The 17,843-nt window shown below is 45.8% G+C and overlaps 1 protein-coding gene across 2 annotated transcripts in view; it reads left to right on the top strand.

Annotated features, from left to right (window-relative positions):
- Nucleotides 1-17,843, top strand: part of SEC24D (SEC24 homolog D, COPII coat complex component) — a 255,374-nt gene that overhangs the window by 185,203 nt on the left and 52,328 nt on the right. The gene's annotated exons all lie outside the window — the stretch shown is intronic.

The raw sequence follows: 17,843 nt of genomic DNA, 5'->3' as shown, positions 1-17,843 counted from the left end.
ATAACTAGGATTACCCAGCATGTCTCAGTGGACTGCATTGTGATTTCAATGATTTCGGTTATTCTTCCCAATGTGCATTACTTTGCATTTGTTCACATTAAATTTCATCTGCCACTTGGACACTCAGTCTTCCAATTTCCTAAGGTCAGCCTGCAATTTTTCACAATCCGCATGTGTTTTAACAACTTTGAATAGTTTAGTGTCAACTGCAAATTTAATCACCTCACTTGTCATTCCAATTTCCAGATCATTTATAAATAAGTTAAATAGCACCGGTCCCAATACAGACCCCTGCGGCACTCCACTGTTTACTCTCCTCCATTGAGAAAAATGACCATTTAATCCTATCCTCTGTTTCCTATCCGATAACCAATTACTAATCCACAACTGAACTTTGCCATCTATCCCATGACTCTTTAATTTTCTCAGGAGCCTCTCATGAGGAACTGTATCTAAGGTTTTCTGAAAATCTAGATACACTACATCAACCAGCTCACTTTTTTCCACATTTTTATTCACAACTTCAAAGAAGTCAAGCAAATTGGTGAGGCAAGATCTCCTTCAGCTAAACCTATGCTGATTCTGTCTCATTAAATCATGTTTGTCTATGTGTTCCATAATTTCATTTTTATAATTGTTTCCACCATTTTGCCAAGCACTGATGTCAGGCTTACCGGTCTGTAATTTCCTGGATCTCTCCTGGAGCCCTTTTTATGTTTAAATTTGTTTTATTATTTTCGATAAACAACAAACATAAAATACAGGTCATCACATAGTGCATTACAATGAGAAATGATCCCCCCCCCCCTTCCTCCCCCCCCCCCCCCCCCCCCAGGGAACAGCCACTGTTAAACTCGCCTGAATTGGTTTATTCTAACAATCTAGCTTTCGCTACGGGAGACAAAGTTAATCAAAAAGGTCTCCAACATCGAAGATACTGAACCCCTCTCTTAGAATGTATGTCTAGAACATCTTGTCTTTCATAACTCGCCCAAGAAATCATCTGAGTCCGCCATTGCGAGACGGAAGGCGTGTGCGGGGACAACCAGCATTGTAAAATAGTCTTTATGCCCACCAGGATAGCTCTTTGTACAAATGCATTCACCCCTGGTGTAACCGGGTCCAAGGAGAATTTCAGTGTAAAGAGAAAAGTCGACGTCTGTGTCCAGGAGCAATTCCATAGAGACTGTATTGTACGTCCTATTCGCCGCCAGTAGGCTTGAATACCGGGGCATAACAGAAACATATGGCCAAGAGATGCTCTGGCAGCCGCACATCTGGGGCACCTTGCTGAAGTACTGATGTGGGTTTGATGCGCTCTTATGGGTGCTATATAGGCACGAACCAAGAATTTATAATATCGTTCCCTCTCTACTGCTGCCACCAGGATACGTGATCTCAATGTAAAGCCCCTCTTTATCATGGACTCTGTAATTGAGGTTTGTAGGTCCAAAGACCAAGATTCGGCTAAGGCTCTGTAGTCCAGGTCTCCAGCCAGCCCCTGCAAATAGCGATGATAAACACTGAGTGAGGTGGGTTCTTGGGCTGTTAAGCAGAGGGCCTCAGATAGCGTATCTTGAACTGTGTCCAACAAAGCCTGTCTTGGTAAGGAATTCACGTAGTGCAACATTTGCCTATAACACAGCCAGTCACTAGCTGAAAGGACCTTAGTATCTAATAGTTTCTGGAAGGAATAGAGGGTCCCATCCGCATTCAGAATTTGAGACAGATAAAACACTCCCCCTCGAGCCCACCTAGATGGAGCCCTGAGACTTATTCCAGGAACATAATCAACGTTGCCATGTATTGGTAAATAAGGTGTCACTTCTGGTCTAATGTGCATTTGATTGCACAGTTTCTTCCAGGTTTTTCCTCAACGGGCCCAGTAAATATCCCCATAGTGTTGTGAGCGCAGAGGCAGTGTGGAAGCATGTATCATGTAGCTGCAATGATAGGGGGTATATGCAAGGCACTCGACCTCAGCCACCGAAAAATGGGAGGTCCCACATAGCCAATCATTTATATGTCGAAGCTGACATGCCATATTCATTCTGCCTAGATGTAAAAGTCCTAAGCCTCCCTGAGATACGGGTAGAAATAGTGTACGGAGGGGTATACGCGAACGCCTGCCACCCCACAGATACCCATTCAACGACTGGTGAAGAACTCTAAGGTGCCGGTGTTGTAACAGCAAGGGTAAGGTCTGTAATAGATACAGCCATTGGGGAATAATCATCATATTGTACAGGGCTATTCGCCCTAATAAAGATAGTGGGTAAGAGCGCCAGGCTCTGAGTTTCTGTCCCGTCAGATGGAGACGGGGGAGAACATTAAGTTTGTATAGTTGAGTTAAATCTTGTGGGATCCAAATCCCCAAATAACGTAAAGATTTCGTGGCCCATTCCAATTGAAAGGGCCCCTGCCAGGAAGTTCGGACATCATCTTGCAAAGGCATGACTAAGGATTTTTGCTTATTTAAAATTAGGCCAGAGAATAAATGGAACTCATCCAACAGCTCGAGGGCTCTAGTCAGGGATTGCTGGGGGCAAGCCAGGGTTAACAAAATATCGTCAGCAAATGTTAGCACCCGTAATTGGGATGTTCCCTCCATTAATCCTACTAAAACATCATCTTTTTGTATTGTTCTGAGGAGGGGTTCCAGGTACAGTATGAATAGTAATGGTGACAATGGGCAACCCTGGCGTGCCCCCCTGCCCACCCCAAAGGGTGGTGTATGAATTCCATTTACCAGTATGGATGCTGTGGGGGACGTGTATAATGCTCGCAGTGCGGCTAGAAATTGCCCGCCTATACCTACATATTCCAGAACCGAAAACAAGTAAGGCCACAGGACCTGATCGAATGCTTTGGCCGCATCCAAGCTCACCAAAATGCCCTCAACGTGTGATTCTTGTGCCCTAGCCATAGCCAAAAGAGTGCGTCTCACGTTGAGGACAGAGTGGCGGCCCTGAACAAAGCCCACCTGCGCAGATGATATAATGTGTGATAAAAGCGGAGTGAGACGGTTTGCCAACAAACGGGATAGGATTTGTATGTCTACGTTTAGTAGGGATATAGGTCTGTAGGAGTCAACCTCTTCCCTAGGTTTGTTCGGTTTCGGGATCAGTGTAATAGTGGCAGAATTAGCGTAGGCCGGAAAAGCTCCGGTCTCCGTCACCACCTCATAATAGGACATCAGTGATTCACAGAGCTGGGGCGACATCATCTTATAAAATTCTGCCGAAAACCCGTCAGGGCCCGGGGCAGTGCAGGAACGCAAGGTCTTAATGGCTTTTTGTATCTCTGGGCCTTCCAGGGGTCTGTTCAAAGTTTCCCGCTGGCGTTCGGTAAAACTAGGTAGGCCAGCATCAGTTAGATAATCAAGAACATCAGGGCCTGAGTATGGTTTGGGATTCGCGTAGAATGTCGAGAAGTGCCGATAGAATGCGTCCGCTATGTCTTTCGGTGCAGTGTGATAGGTAGTGGGACTATGTTTAATTCTTGATATATATCTAGAGTCCTGCCAGTTCTTGGTTATTGAAGCTAACATCCGGCCCGGTTTATTCCCAAACCTATGATATTTGTATTTGCGGTAAATTAAGGAGCGTTTGGTGCGGTCATGTATTAATGTATTAAGAGCTACTTGTGCTACATGAAGGTCTTCCTTCAATTCAGTGGTTGGTGTGCTTATAAATTTCGCCTTCAAAGCTGTGCATTTTCTTTCCAAACTTATAATGCTGGCCGCTATGCGTTTATTCCTTGCCACAACGTAGGCAATGATCTCCCCCCTGAGAACAGATTTAGCGGTTTCCCAGAAAAGGCCCGGTTCAGTTCGATGTTGTGCGTTATTTGTTAGGAAATCATCCCAGCGCGTTCTGAGGTAGGCCCAAAGTCTGGGTCCTCTTGAAGGTAGATGGGAATCTCCACCGACAGGCTCCCTGAGGAGGCCGTCCCCAAGCCAGGTCAACCCAAACAGGACAGTGGTCCGATACATCCATAGGGCCTATAATAGAATCTGTGACTCGACCAAACCAGGATTCCGGAACCAGCATGTAGTCTATGCGTGAGAACGACCCGTGTGCCCGAGATTGGTGTGTGTAATCTCGCTCTGTTGGGTGGAGAAGTCTCCATGGATCTACCAGACCCAATGATTGACAGAGTAAGGGGATACCTTTGTTTAAGTTGGGCACCGTCAGCGTTTGGGGACCGGAACGATCCAAGGAAGTGTCTAGCACTTGGTTAAGGTCACCAGCTATTATCAGTGGCAGGGTAGTGTCTTGCAAGCCTAGGGGATACCAATTTATCAAAAAAATACATGTGAGTATGTGTTCGGGCCCATATACAATCAGCAGCCGGAAATCCGTGCCCTGCATAGATATCTTTAAGAGTAAATATCTTCCCTCATGATCTTCAGCAAGTGACGTCACTGAGCAGTGTAACCCCTTGCGTACAAGCAACATATCCGGCTCTTTTCCCAGATGAGGAGGGCTGAATACACAGATCCCACCCATCCCCTTTGTAGTTTTACAGTGTTCTTTCCCGGGTCAATTTAGTCCCTGGAGGCACTCGACTACGTCCGCCCTATGGTGTTTTATCTGTCTCAAGAGCTTCGTACGTTTAATATGGTGATGTGATCCCAGACACATTCCAAGACAGAATACGGAAGAGAGTGTTCACCCAGGGTCAAAGCCACACAGCTTGAACCATCCGGCCGCATGGTGATCTACACCCAGGTGCCCAGCCTCGCCCGGGTGCGCCATCTGTCCCCGCAGCAACTAATAATCAGGCAAATATGAACAAGTAACATCCCAAAAACCCATCAGTAGGCTGTTCCCCACACTCCAACACCCCTCCCCCCCTTACTCCCCAAAAAATCCCAAAGACCATATCCCCGAAGGAATATGTGGTAGGTCCGAGAATGGCGCCTCACGAGACCCACCCCCACCCCTGTAAACAATAATTCAACAGTGCCCCCATCATTTCAGGCTAATAACATATCAGACTAATAACATTTCAGTCTAATAACATTTCAGTAACATGCAACTTAACAATAGCCGGTTTCTGCCTTCCAGTATGAAATCACGCCGCCTCTTCATTTGTGCCTATGTCGGCTCGGACGTTGGTGTGATGGCCTTGTTTATATAGTCAGACGGCTGTCACAGCCTCGCGTGAACAACGTGCCACGAGCCCTCATGGTGTATCTTTAGGACCGCTGGATAGATGAACTGAAACGATACTTATTTTCTTCCAGCTTAGAGCACAGAGGTAGAAGGCTTTCCTGCGTTCAGTGAGAGCTGCAGAGTATCCTGGCTTATCCGTATTGCAGAGCCTCTGAACTTCACTGCGTCGCGTTTAGTGCGGTACCTGTCGCAGGATCTCCAGTTTGTGTCTGTAGTTGAGGATTTTTCACAATCACCACCCTAGGCCCTGGAGTCCCTAGTCGGACGGGGGCCGAGGCGATGTGCTCTTTCCAAACACAATGGGCCCAGAGATGTTGTGTCTGGGAATTCCAGCTCCAGCCCAGCCCTCCAGCTCCGCAGTTAATTGATTGTCGGGTATAGTTTCGGGCACACCCATAAGGCGTAGGTTCCCTCGGCGAGAACGGTTTCTCTAGATCGTCCAGTTTAGCAGCTTGTAACTGAACCGTCTCTTGCAGGGCCGAGAGATCCATTTCGTGTGAGTTTAGGGTGTCTTCTGCTGCCGACACCCGGTGCTCCAATTTCGGTCGTTCTGGCCGTCGTGTCCGACATTCAGCTGTTCCAGCCTGGTACATTTGGGTTGTTAGGGCTTCTATCTGGGGGCCCAGGACCTGTGCCACCGCCGCCTTTAGTTTCCAGCAGTGCCCCAGCCGAGAACCTCCGTGACCGCCGTTCCAGATGCGGCCGCCATCTTGCCCGCCCCGGGGCTAGCACGCTCTCTGTCTTTTCGCGCTGTTTTCGCGCGTGCCGCCTCCTGGGAACGGGTCAAATACCGTTCCATGCGGTCTAGCGTTTGTTGCTAGGCAGTCTTCGCTCTCGGGCGGTCCGAATGTCGGCGGTATGTGCGGGGGCAGAGACGGGGCCTTCGGAGCTGAGCGGGAACGCGGTCCTCACTCGCTCATGGCGTCAGGTGACCTCCCTGGAGCCCTTTTTAAAAATCGGCATAACATGGGCCACCCTCCAATCTTCAGGTACTACAGACAATTTTAGCGACAGGTTACAGATCACTAACAGCAGGTCAGCAATTTCATGTTTGAGTTTTTTGTACCATGGATGTGTACCATCCGATCCAGACGATTTATCACTTTTTAACTTGTCGATTTGGCTTAGTACATCTTCCAGATTCACCAAGATTTCTTTCAGTTCCTCCGCATCATCACCCTTTCCAGTTCAGGTAGATCTCTTACATCTTCTTCCATAAAGATTGAAGCAAAGCATTCATTCAGTCTCTCCGCTATGGCCTTATCCTCCCTGAGCGCCCCTTTTGTTTCTTGATCATCCAACGCTCCCCACAGATTCCCTCACAGGTTTTCTGCTTCTGATGTACCTAAAAAAATTGCTATGAGTTTTTGCCTCTATTGCAAGTTTCTCTTCATATTCTTTCTTAGCTGTCTTTATCAATGCTTTGCATCTAACTTGCAGTGCTTGTTTCTCTTATTTTCTTCATTCAGATCCTTTTTCCATTCTTTTAAGGATGTTTTTTTTTCACTCTAATAGCCTCTTTCACTTCACCTTTTAACCACACCTGCTCTCGTTTCCTCTTCTTTCCACCTTTGCTGATACGTGGAATACATCTGATCTGGGCTTCCACGATGGTATTTTTAAATAAGATCTACTCCTAGTTTACAGTCCTAACATTTGCAATTGAACCTTTTTAGCTTCTTTTTAACCATTTTCCTCATTTTATCGTAGTTTGCCCTTTCAAAAATTAAACGCAATTACAGTGGATTTCTTTTGCGACGTCACTCCAATATTCAGCTCAAATTTGATCACTGTTTCCAGTGGACCAACTTAGGGTACTCTGTCCATTCTCGCAAACATACTGCAGAAAGATATTCAATCAGGTTTTGAAACCTTATCCTTCTCCCAGGAGTCTGCTGTACCTTCAGTTTCTCTGCTTGGTTTATTTCTTCTTCTTTTTTAATGATAGTTTTGCAGTTTTTTTAATCTAGTCACGGTCTTTTTTGTGAAATCAGAGATCCCATTTGATAAGTATGTGTTGAGTTAGGATAAAAACTTGTACCAGACAAAAATTCGTACTGTAACTATGGCAAATTGTACCTGTTAACTGTATATTATGTATGTTAATTTGTAACCCATCCTGAGCTCTTTGGGGAGGACAGGATAGAAAACGAATTAAATAAATGAATAAGGGTCTACTCTGCCTGTGTGGAGAATATCAGATTTTAAATCTGCAGCTGGCAGGTGTATCCTTTGGGGACCTGCTTCAGCTAGTCTGCCAAAGATTAGTGGAACCTAGGATCCATTCCCCTGGTTTTTGCTTGCTCAGGGGCTCAAGCACAGGCTTCCTTCAGGCACTCACGATACCGGTTATGTTTCATCTCTTCCCCCCCCCACACACACACTTTTCATTTGAGGGTTCTGGGAGTTGAGGGTCTGTCTGTGGGAGGTCCAACCAGCATCTTGAAGATCCAGCGAAGTGGCTGACGTGACTGGAAGTAGAGGACCTCTTCAATGCTGTTTTTTTTAACTGTTTCTACAGCTAGGACCTTGGTTCCCCTACCCCTAAAATCCTGTTATTCTGAGGTTTTAAGGTCAGCCCTGAGGTTATTCTATGCTGTTTTTTTAACACTAAAATTTACCAGCAGTGGCCATCTTGGATTTTCCCAGTTTTTTTCCCTAAGTTCTCAATCTTCTCCAAAACACCTCATTTTGCTTCCAATGTGCCAGGGATGGAGTCCTCTGACTTTAATTACCCCTATATAATATCTTGTTTGCGAAAAATGGGCGGCAAGAAAGCACCCTTGTGCTATGTGCAGCGTTAAGCGAAGCAGGGAGGCGGTAACTTTAAGTTTAGCTCCCACATGGCCTCTGGGGCATGGGCACACAGTATTTGGGCCTGCTTTGTGGAGCAAAAATTTCCCCAGAAGCCCCAGAACACACCGAACTGGCAGAAACGCTCTGCGGCCAAAGAAAAAGCATCTCCTTCCTTTACCCCAGAGTTCATGCTGCTTGTGGCAGGCATATGCATATGGTCAAAATATGCAATTTAGGTCCGCTGAAAAGTGACCCTCGGCACTTTCTTCACTGTGCAGCAGTTTAGTCTCAATCCATTCAAGTCTGCATGCTGATATTGCCAGTAGCAGGCCAGCTTTTTTTGATCATTGTGCACCTCTCTGTCATGTAGTAGACCCACTCTCCTGCTTCTGCTTCACTTTTGCTCTTCCAGGTATCTTCTGGATGATGCTCTGCTGCCAGTGCTATTAGAGCATCCCAGCGATATTGTGTCCTTCTTGCCGCAAATATATGGTAACACCTTGAAGCTAAAAACCATAGTAACATAGTAAATGACGGAGAGATAGAAAGACCTGAATGGTCCATCCAGTCTGCCAAAACATACAGAGGGGCATAATCAAAAAAAGCGTCTAAGTCCCCTTTTGGCCTAAGTCCTTAAACATTCAAAGCAGAAGATGGGAAAGTGTCCATAACCAAACCAAACGTCCTTGTTTTGATTATGGCCTTCCCTCTGCCTAACCGCCCTATCACCATTACGTCTAAAAGTACACCCACACGACGTCTACACTTTTCAGCCATAATGAAACAAAAAAACCGCCTAAGCCCCAAATGTCCAACAGAAGGGCTTTTAGGCGAAGGAGGAGCCAGTCCTTTCGCCTAAAAGCTGGATTCTGTAACCGGTGTCTGTCAAAAACAACACCGGTTACAGAATTCCCCCCCCCCACAACGATCCAGGCAGGAGGGTGCCCATAGCCCTCCTGCCTATGTCGAACCGCGACCCCCCCCCCCTCGACGATATCGGGGCAGAGGAGGGAGCCCAAGCCCTCCTGGCCCCAGCGACCCCCCCCCCGCGTCTCGATCGGGCCAGGAGGGAGCCCAAGCCCACCTGGCCCAGGCGACCACCCTAGCCCCACCCCCCACTATATTACAGACAGGAGGGATCCCAGGCCCTCCTGCCCTTGACGCAACCCCCCCTCCCCCAAAGGCCGCCCCCCAGACCCCACGATCGCCCCCCCAACCGACCTGCGCCCCCCCTGGCGACCCCATGACCCCCCCAACCCCTTTCCCCGTACCTTTTCAAGTTGGCCAGACAGACAGGAGGCCAAACCCGCCCATCCAGCAGGCAGCCGACTCCAGAATGGGGCCAGATTGGACCAGCCGTCCCAAAGCCCCGCCCACAGGTGGGGCCTAAGGCGCCTGGGCCAATCAGTTCGGGTAGAGGAGTGATGGCATCGCGGTAGGGGAGATGAGGCATCTCTCCTGCCGCGATGCTTGCGGTGGAGGGGTAGGCAGGTTGCTTTTTCGGCACTTTAGACGCGTTTTGACTTGGTCTAAGTCAAAAACGTATAAGTGCCGACTAGGCAACCTGCTTAAGGTTTTTGTTATACCTGTTGTACGCCTAGGTGTAGGTCGGCCCCCTCCCGCCCACCGCCAGCCCTTTCCCCCTCCTCCAAACACGCCTCTTTTCTCTCTGTGCATCTAGAGGTAGGGGAAAGGCCTAAGTATGGTTTATACATCTAAAAACCAGCTTTGGTTATGGGTACTTGGACGATCAGGCTTTTTGATCGTCCAAGTAGCCACTTAGGACACTTTTTAGATGGTTTTTTTTATTATTACCCCCACACTGTATAATTTAATGATTTAATTGAAACTGTTCTTTTTCTTAGATACATATTTCCGGGCCAGAAACCCAGAGCTCTGCCCGTATTGTGCATCCTACTGGAGCTCATTCCAGCTCATCTAAAACCATCCCAGCTCATTCTCAAATGAATGGCCATATAAGTGACACAGACTGTGCAAGACAGCCCAGTACTGGCCTTAGTTCTTCAATATATACCATTATTTTCTGATTAGAAATCCTCTGTGTTCATCCCCACACTTTTTTGAACTCTGTCACCGTTTTCCTCTCCACCACCTCCCTCTGGAGCACATTCCAGGCATTAGCCTTCTCCGTAAAGAAGAATTTCCCAACATTACTCTTGAGTCTCACCACTCCTGAACCTCAGATTATGCCCTCTGATTTTACCATTTTCCTTTTCTCTGGAAAAAAATTCTGTTCTACGTTAATACTTTTCAAGTAGTTGAACGTCTGAATCATATTTCCCCTGTCCCTCCTCTCCTCTAGGCTCCTTTACATTTTAAACTGAAATTATTTGAATGGATAATTGATTCTTTAGATATGGGAAAATTTCCTCTAGAAGATGGTAATATAATAATTACTCCAATAATTATAAATACCAAAGAATCCATCTCACTACCATCTAATTATAGACCAATTGCATCAATTCCCTGTTTTATAAAAATCAAAGAAGGTCTGGTTCATATTCAACTAACAAATATATTTAGAACAACACTTACTACTTCATAATTCACAATTGGGATTTAGATCCCTGCATAGCACTGAAACAGTAATAGCTGCGCTGTTAGACTATTTATAACAATCTAATAAGTAAAGGTAAAGTGCTTTGGTGCTCCAATTACGATCTAAGCAGCACCTTTGACTTAGTGGATCATACCAACCTTCTAATATGCTTGAATGCCGTAGGATTAGATGGTAATGTTTATTCTTGGTTCAAGGGATTTTTGGAATCTAGATCCTATCAAGTTAGATTTCTGACTCAACTTTCCTGTAGTTGGAAAAATCCATGCGGTATTCCCCAGGGATCCCCGTTATCACCTACATTATTTAATGTCTATCTCTCATTGTTAGTTTGTGCCTAAATGATCTGGACATTAGATTATTTTAGTTATGCTGATGACATTACAATAGTCATACCTTACAATTCGGTTCTATCTCAGATTACTACTAAAATTGAGACTATAATGGAAAGGATGAATCTCTGGATGCAGCAATTCAAACTAAAGCTTAATTTTGATAAAACATAGTTTTTCATAGTATCACCCAGTAAAACCACTCATGAACTTTCCATTAATATACGCTCAACATCTTACGTAATTCATCCAACGATTAAAATACTAGGAATTGTTTTAGATCAAACATCATACGATGAAGTCAGATAGATGCTGTTGTACGTAAAAGCTACTTTACTTTATGGAGACTGCGAACAATTAGACCCTATTTTGAATTTTCTGCCGTTAAATTATTGGTTCAGTCACTCCTATTGAGTCTCTTCAACTACTGTAATATTGTTTATTTATCAGTCACCAAAAAAAAATTGTCGAGACTATCATTGATTCAAAATACAGCAGTTAGATTGATCTACGGATTGAAGCAAATACGATCATGTTTACGTTGTTTTACCGTGAACTTTACTGGTTACCTGTGGAGGCCCGGGGTACTGTTCAAGCTGGGCTGTTTTTGATATAAAGTTCTTAAAGGCTCAGCTCCTATCTGGTTGATAGTTTCTCCATAGCCATACATAAATATAGCAGAAAAAACTCATGCTTTGTTCAATTTTCCTCCTGTAAAGGGCTGCAAAAGTAAGAAATTTCTTAATCATTCTTTAGAATCCCAGGCAGCCTCTCATGAAAAAGAATTTTTTTTTCATTGTTGCTCTCAGCTGATTCCTATAAACATTTCAGGAAAAAGTTGAAAACTTATCTTTTCTTTAAATACTTGACTACTTAATCCATCCTATTCCATGGATCATGTTTATAATTAATAATCTTTTGTAAATCGCGTAGAATTTTTGGGTAACAACAGTTAATAAGTACAATGTAATGTATATATATTCAGAGTTTCCAGTCTCTCATTATACGTCTTTTGGCATAGACCTCCTACCATTTTCATTTGCTTTCCTATGGACTGCTTCAAGTCGTCTTATATCCTTTGCCAGATACGGTCTCCAAAACTGAACACAATACTCCAAGTGGAGCCTCACCAACAGGGGCATCAACACCTTCTTTCTTCTACTGGCTATGCCTCTTTCTATATAAGCCCAGCATCCTTCTGGCAACAGCCACCGCCTTGTCACATTGTCTCTTTGCCTTTAAGCTTCCTCCTCTTCCTCAAACATGGCTGCTGCCAGGTCCTGATACACCGCAACAGGTGTACCATTCCACTTGTAGTTGCCTTGTCTCCTTGCCATTTGCATAATCACTTCCTTCTACACCAAATGAGACAAACATATCACTATGTCTGTTGGCAAATTGGTTCGTTGGGTGCCCTAGTTCTATTCCAACTTCCAGTCAGCTATTATATCTCCATGTGCCAGTTTCAACAAGTCCTTACATATTTCTTTTGCCACCTTTCTCACAATCTATATATTTATCTTCTGCTGTGATCTTAGATTCAGGAGACATCTTTGAAAATTGAGTTTTCCTCATTTAATACTGGGTATTGCTATTGAATTCTTCACTTACATTTAAGGACCAACTAAACTTGCTTATTAAAAAGTGTTTTTTCAGCCTCCATGCTCTGAGAAGAGTGAGAGCACTCTTTCACCAACAACACATAAGAACATAAGCATTGCCCCTCGCCGTGTCAGACCAGGGGTCCATCGCGCCCAGCAGTCTGCTCCTGCGGTGGCCCCCCCAGGTCCATGACCTGTAAGTGCTCCTTACCTAAGATGTTTATACCCTATTTATTTAATATCCTGTAAGTAACCCTCTATCTGTACCCTGCTATTCCCTTCTCTTTCAGGAAGTCATCCAGTCCCTTTTTTGAACCCCAATAATGTACTCTGTCCTATCACCTCTCCTGGAAGTGCATTCCAGGTGTCTACCACCCTCTGAGTGAAGAAGAACTTCCTAGCATTCATTTGGAAATATCTCCTCTCAATTTATTCTGGATGACCCTCTTGTTTTTGTTGTCCCCGCTAGTCTGAAGAATCTGTCCCTCTCCACCTTCTCTATGCCTTTCATGATTTTATAAGTTTCTATCATGTCCCCTCTAAGGTCTCCGCTTTTCCAGGGTAAAGAGCCCCAGCATGTCCACCTTTCGGCATATGAAAGGTTCTCCATGCCCTTTTATCATCCTTGTTGCTCTCCTCTGGACCCGCTCGAGTATCGCCATATCCTTCTTAAGGTACGGTGACCAGTATTGGACGCAGTACTCCAGGTGCAGGTGCACCATTGCTCGATACAGTGGCAGGATAACTTCCTTTGTTCTGGTAGTGATACCCTTTTTGATAATGCCCAACATTCTGTTCGCTTTCTTTAAGGCTGCTGCACATTGTGCCGCAGGTTTCATTGTTTTATCCACCAATACCCCAGGTCTTTTTCTAGGTTGCCTTCCCCCAGTTACCCTTTCTCCCATCGTATATACTATACATGGGGTTCCCTTTCCCTATGTGCAAGACCTTACATTTCTCCACATTGAAGCTCATCTGCATCTATTTGCCCACTTACTCAGTTTGTTCATGTCTCTCTGCAGTTCTTTGCATTCCTCAACAGTTCTGACCCTGCTGGAGAGTTTTGTGTCGTCCGCGAATTTGATAACTTCGCCCTTCGTCCCCGTTTCCAGTTGATGAAATATATTGAACAGCAGTGGTCCCAGCACTGACCCCTGTGGGACACCACTCGCGACACCTTTCCAGTCCGCGAGTAGTGTCCCTTTACTCCTACCCTCTGCTTCCTGTCCGCCAGCCAATTTTTGATCCATCTGTGCACGTCCCCTTCCACCCCGTGGCTCCACAGTTTCTTCAGTAGGCGCTCATGGGGTAACCTTGTCGAAGGCTTTCTGGAAATCCAGATATATGATGTCTATGGGGTCACATTTGTCCAATTGTTCGCTTATCCCCTTAAAGAAGTGCAGTAGGTTCGTTAGGCATGATCTTCCTTTACAGAAACCATGCTGGCTTGTTCTCATCAGGTTATTTTTTTCTATATGCTCATTGATACTTTCCTTGATCAGTGATTCGGCCATCTTCCCCGGAACTGAGGTCAAGCTCACCGGTCTGTAGTTTCCCGGGTCGCCTCTCGTTCCCTTTTTTGAAGATAGGTGTAACATTCGCTATCCTCCAGTCCTCCGGGATTTACCCCTGTTGTCAAGGACAGGTTGCAAATATGCCACAGTAACTCTGCTGTTTCGTCTCTGAGCTCTTTCAGTATTCTTGGGTGGATTCCGTCTGGGCCCGGAGATTTGTCAGTTTTTAATCTATCTGCCTGAGTACATCTTCGAGGCTTACCTCCATGCATGATAATTTTCCTTCTTGACCCCCCTTGAAGATTATTTCTGGTTCCGGCACCTTGGATGTGTCTTCTTTTGTAAAGGACTGACGAGAAGAACATGTTTAGTCTATTCAGCCACCTCTTTTTCCTCCTTCACCACTCCCTTCCTAGTCCCCCCTCGTCCAGAGGTCCCACCTCCTCCCTCGCCGGCTGCTTTCCTTTCACATATCGGAAGAATGGTTAAAATTTCGTGTTTCCTTGGCTAGTCTCTCTTCGTATTCTTTCTTGGCTTTTCTGACCACTCGGTGACCTTCTTTTTGATGCTTCCTGTGCTCTTTCCAATTTTCTTCGGCTTTGTCCTTTTTCCACTTTCGAAACGATTTTTTCTTGTATCCTATCACTTTCTTAACTTCCTTGGTTATCCATGCCGGGTCTTTTGTTTGATTCTTTTTTCATCCTTTCCTAAATCTGGGTATATACAGGTTTTACGCCTCATTTACCGTGTCTTTGAATAAGGACCAGGCTTGCTCCACATTCTGAGCTTTCTTGGAGCTGTTTCTGAGCTTCTTTCTCACCATTTGTCTCATGGCATCATAGTTCCCTTTCTTGAAGTTAAACGTTGTTGCCTTGGTTCTCTTTCCCTTTGGTAATTCTACTTCCATTTTGAACTGAATCACATTGTGGTCACTGTTCCCTAACGGTCCCAATACTTCCACTCCTTTTGCAGGTCCCTTCAACCAGTTGAGGATCAGATCCAGAATCGCTGACCCTCTCGTTGGTTCCTTGACAAGTTGTTCCATGAAGCAGTTCTGAATGGCCTCCAGGAACTCCGTTTCCTTTGTACATTTTGAATTTCCAAGACACCAGTCTATCCTGGGATAGTTGAAATCTCCCATAACTATGGTGTTAGCGTTTTTGCATTCCCGCCTCAGCTCGGCTACCATTTCTGTATCATCTGCTTCAGTTTGCCCAGGTGGATGGTAGTACACTCCCATCTTTATCTCGGATCCGTTTTCTTCCTGGTATTTTAACCCACAATGATTCCAATTGGTCATTCGTTGCTGCTGCATCCATACTGGTCGAGTGAATGGTGTCCTTTATGTATAGTGCTATTCCTCCTCCTTTCTGATATGTCCTGTCTTTTCGGTAGAGTTTGTACCCTGGGAGTACTATATCCCATTTGTTTTCCTTGTTCCACCATGTTTCCGTGATCCCTATGATGTCTAGGCTCTCATTTTTGGCCAAGACTTCTAATTCCCCCGTTTTGTTCTTTAGGCTCCTCGATTTAGTGTACATGCAGTTCAAGTCCTGATAATTTCCCTTCCTCGCTATTCTCCCTTGCATTTCATTCGTCTTACTGTCCCTTTCCTGACCTGCCAACTCCTGATTATTGTCTCTTTTGTCTTCCCCTTGTGGTACTTTCCTATTGCCTTCTTGTGGTGTGCTCCTATTGTCCTCCTCTTGTTCCTTCCCATCGTCCAGTTCCATTTTGACTCCCCCTTGTAGTACGTTCTTCCTGTCCTCCTCTCGCTTCATCTGTCTCCCTTGTTTTTCCAGATCCTGTTGTTTGCCATATGTGTCTTCCCAGCATTTTTTTTCTCCCCTCAGTACCTTCACTGGATACTGTCTCCCGAACCGTCGATACCAGGTCGACTGTTGGCTTTCCCCTTCTACTTAGTTTAAAGCTTGCTCTATTGCTCTTCTGATGTTATTTGCTAGTTGCCTAGTTCCCGCCATGCTCAGGTGTAGACCATCTTTCTTGAAGCGCTTGTTCTTGCCCCAGAATGTTGCCCAATTCCTCACGAAGAGAAATCCCTCTTCCTCACACCATCTCCTCATCCACGCATTTATTGATTGTAGTTCCGTCTGCCTCTTCGCTTCTGCCCTCGGTACTGGCAGGATCTCTGAGAAGGCCATCCTCTGAGTCCTCATCAGAGACAGCATGAACTCGCAGGCCTTGAGCATACACAGATGCTCAAGGCCCAGCAAAGAAGAGGACGCAGATTTTCGGGGCACCGGCACCAGCATGTCCTGTGCGTTGGTGCCGGTGGCCAGATGGGGGTAAGCAGCATGTTTCGGGTGGGTCTGAGGATTTCAGACCGCAGCGGGGGGGGGGGGGGGGGAGGGTTGCGACGCAAGCGGGGGAATGCCGGATCGTGGGGTGTGGGTGCCGGATCGCGGGGGGGGGGGGGGGGGGTGCCGCTCGCAAATTGAGGCAAGCTTGGTTTCCCAGGCGCCAATTTTGCAAATGTTTTGCTCGTCTTGCAGCTAAACTTATTTTCGGTAAGAGTAAATTCAATCACTTAATTCCTCTCTACTCAAGGAATTACATTGGCTTCCAGTGTATCTCTGAATTCAATTTAAGTGCATTTGTATTGCTTTTAAGATCTGCATTTTTGCTACTTTGATTCTTTAGACTGGAATATTTATAGATCTCATCTTGCCAGAAGTTCTCAAAAATTAAAACTTACATTTCCAAACCTTTAAGAAATTTAGTCATTCTTTTGCATTTAAATTAACCGAATTCTGGAATGCTTTACCGCTTACATTAAGAAGTTTAGGCTCTTTTGCTTTATTCTGGAAAGTTCTGATAACTTTTTTGTTTGCTAAACATTTTGGAAACTATTTCAGTTTTCTTTTCCTTGTCAAGTTTATATATTATGTATTACATTATTGTTAACCGAGTCGAGCTCCTCTTGGTTGATGACTCAGTCTATAAAACTAAGTTTTAGTTTAGTTTTAATTTATATTACAGTGCCAGGTAGAGAATGACACGGTGGTTGTTACCTGCGGCTAGCCACGAATAGCTGCGGGTAACCTGCCGAAACGGGGAAGAAAAAATAGTGGCCTTTGTGGGGACAGGGACAAGGCCATTCACCACCCCATGTAGTGGTGAATGGACTTATCTCTGCAGTGAGGCAATCAAGGATTGCGTGATCCCCACCCGCCCAATCGCAACGTTCCACCATCTCCCTCCCTCCATCTCACCTTAGATGTAGAGCACTGTTCTTCAACCGCCGGGTCCGCAGGAAATTTCTGCCAGTCCGCGCAGGGCCGGCAAGATTAAGGGACAGGCGCAAAAAAAAAAGCCTCCCTCCTTTTCCCCTGCTCTTACCGCCCTGCTGCAGTTGCTAAAGCCAACAGGAAATCGCTGCCTGGCTGGCCCAGAACGTCCTCTACAACTTCAGAATTGACGTCGGAAAGACTTCCTGTCGGCTTTAGCAGCTGCAGCATGGCGATAAGAGCAGGGGAAAGGAAGGAGGGAGGCTTTTTTTTTTTTTGAGCGACAGGGAGGCAGCAGGCTGGCTATGGCTAGGGAGGGAGGGAGAGAGGTAGACACGCAGGCATGCAGGTAGGCTTCGGGGGTGGGGGTGGGACAAAGTGTGGAAGGCAGTGAGAGGGACATAGGAAGGAGGCACTAGGGGCACTAAAGACATGGGAAGGATGCACTGGGGGCACTAAAGACAGGAAGGGCACTAAGGATATGGGAAGGAGGGCACTGGGAGCACTAAAGACATGGGAAGGAGGCACTGGGGGCACTAAAGACATGGGAAAGGAGGCACTGGAGGCACTAAAAGACAGGAAGGGGCCACTAAG

This window comes from Geotrypetes seraphini, chromosome 1 (genome assembly GCF_902459505.1).
Source record: "Geotrypetes seraphini chromosome 1, aGeoSer1.1, whole genome shotgun sequence".
NCBI lineage: Eukaryota > Metazoa > Chordata > Amphibia > Gymnophiona > Dermophiidae > Geotrypetes > Geotrypetes seraphini.
The sequence above is the reverse complement of the archived record's forward strand: the minus strand, read 5'-3'. Positions and strand labels throughout refer to the sequence as shown.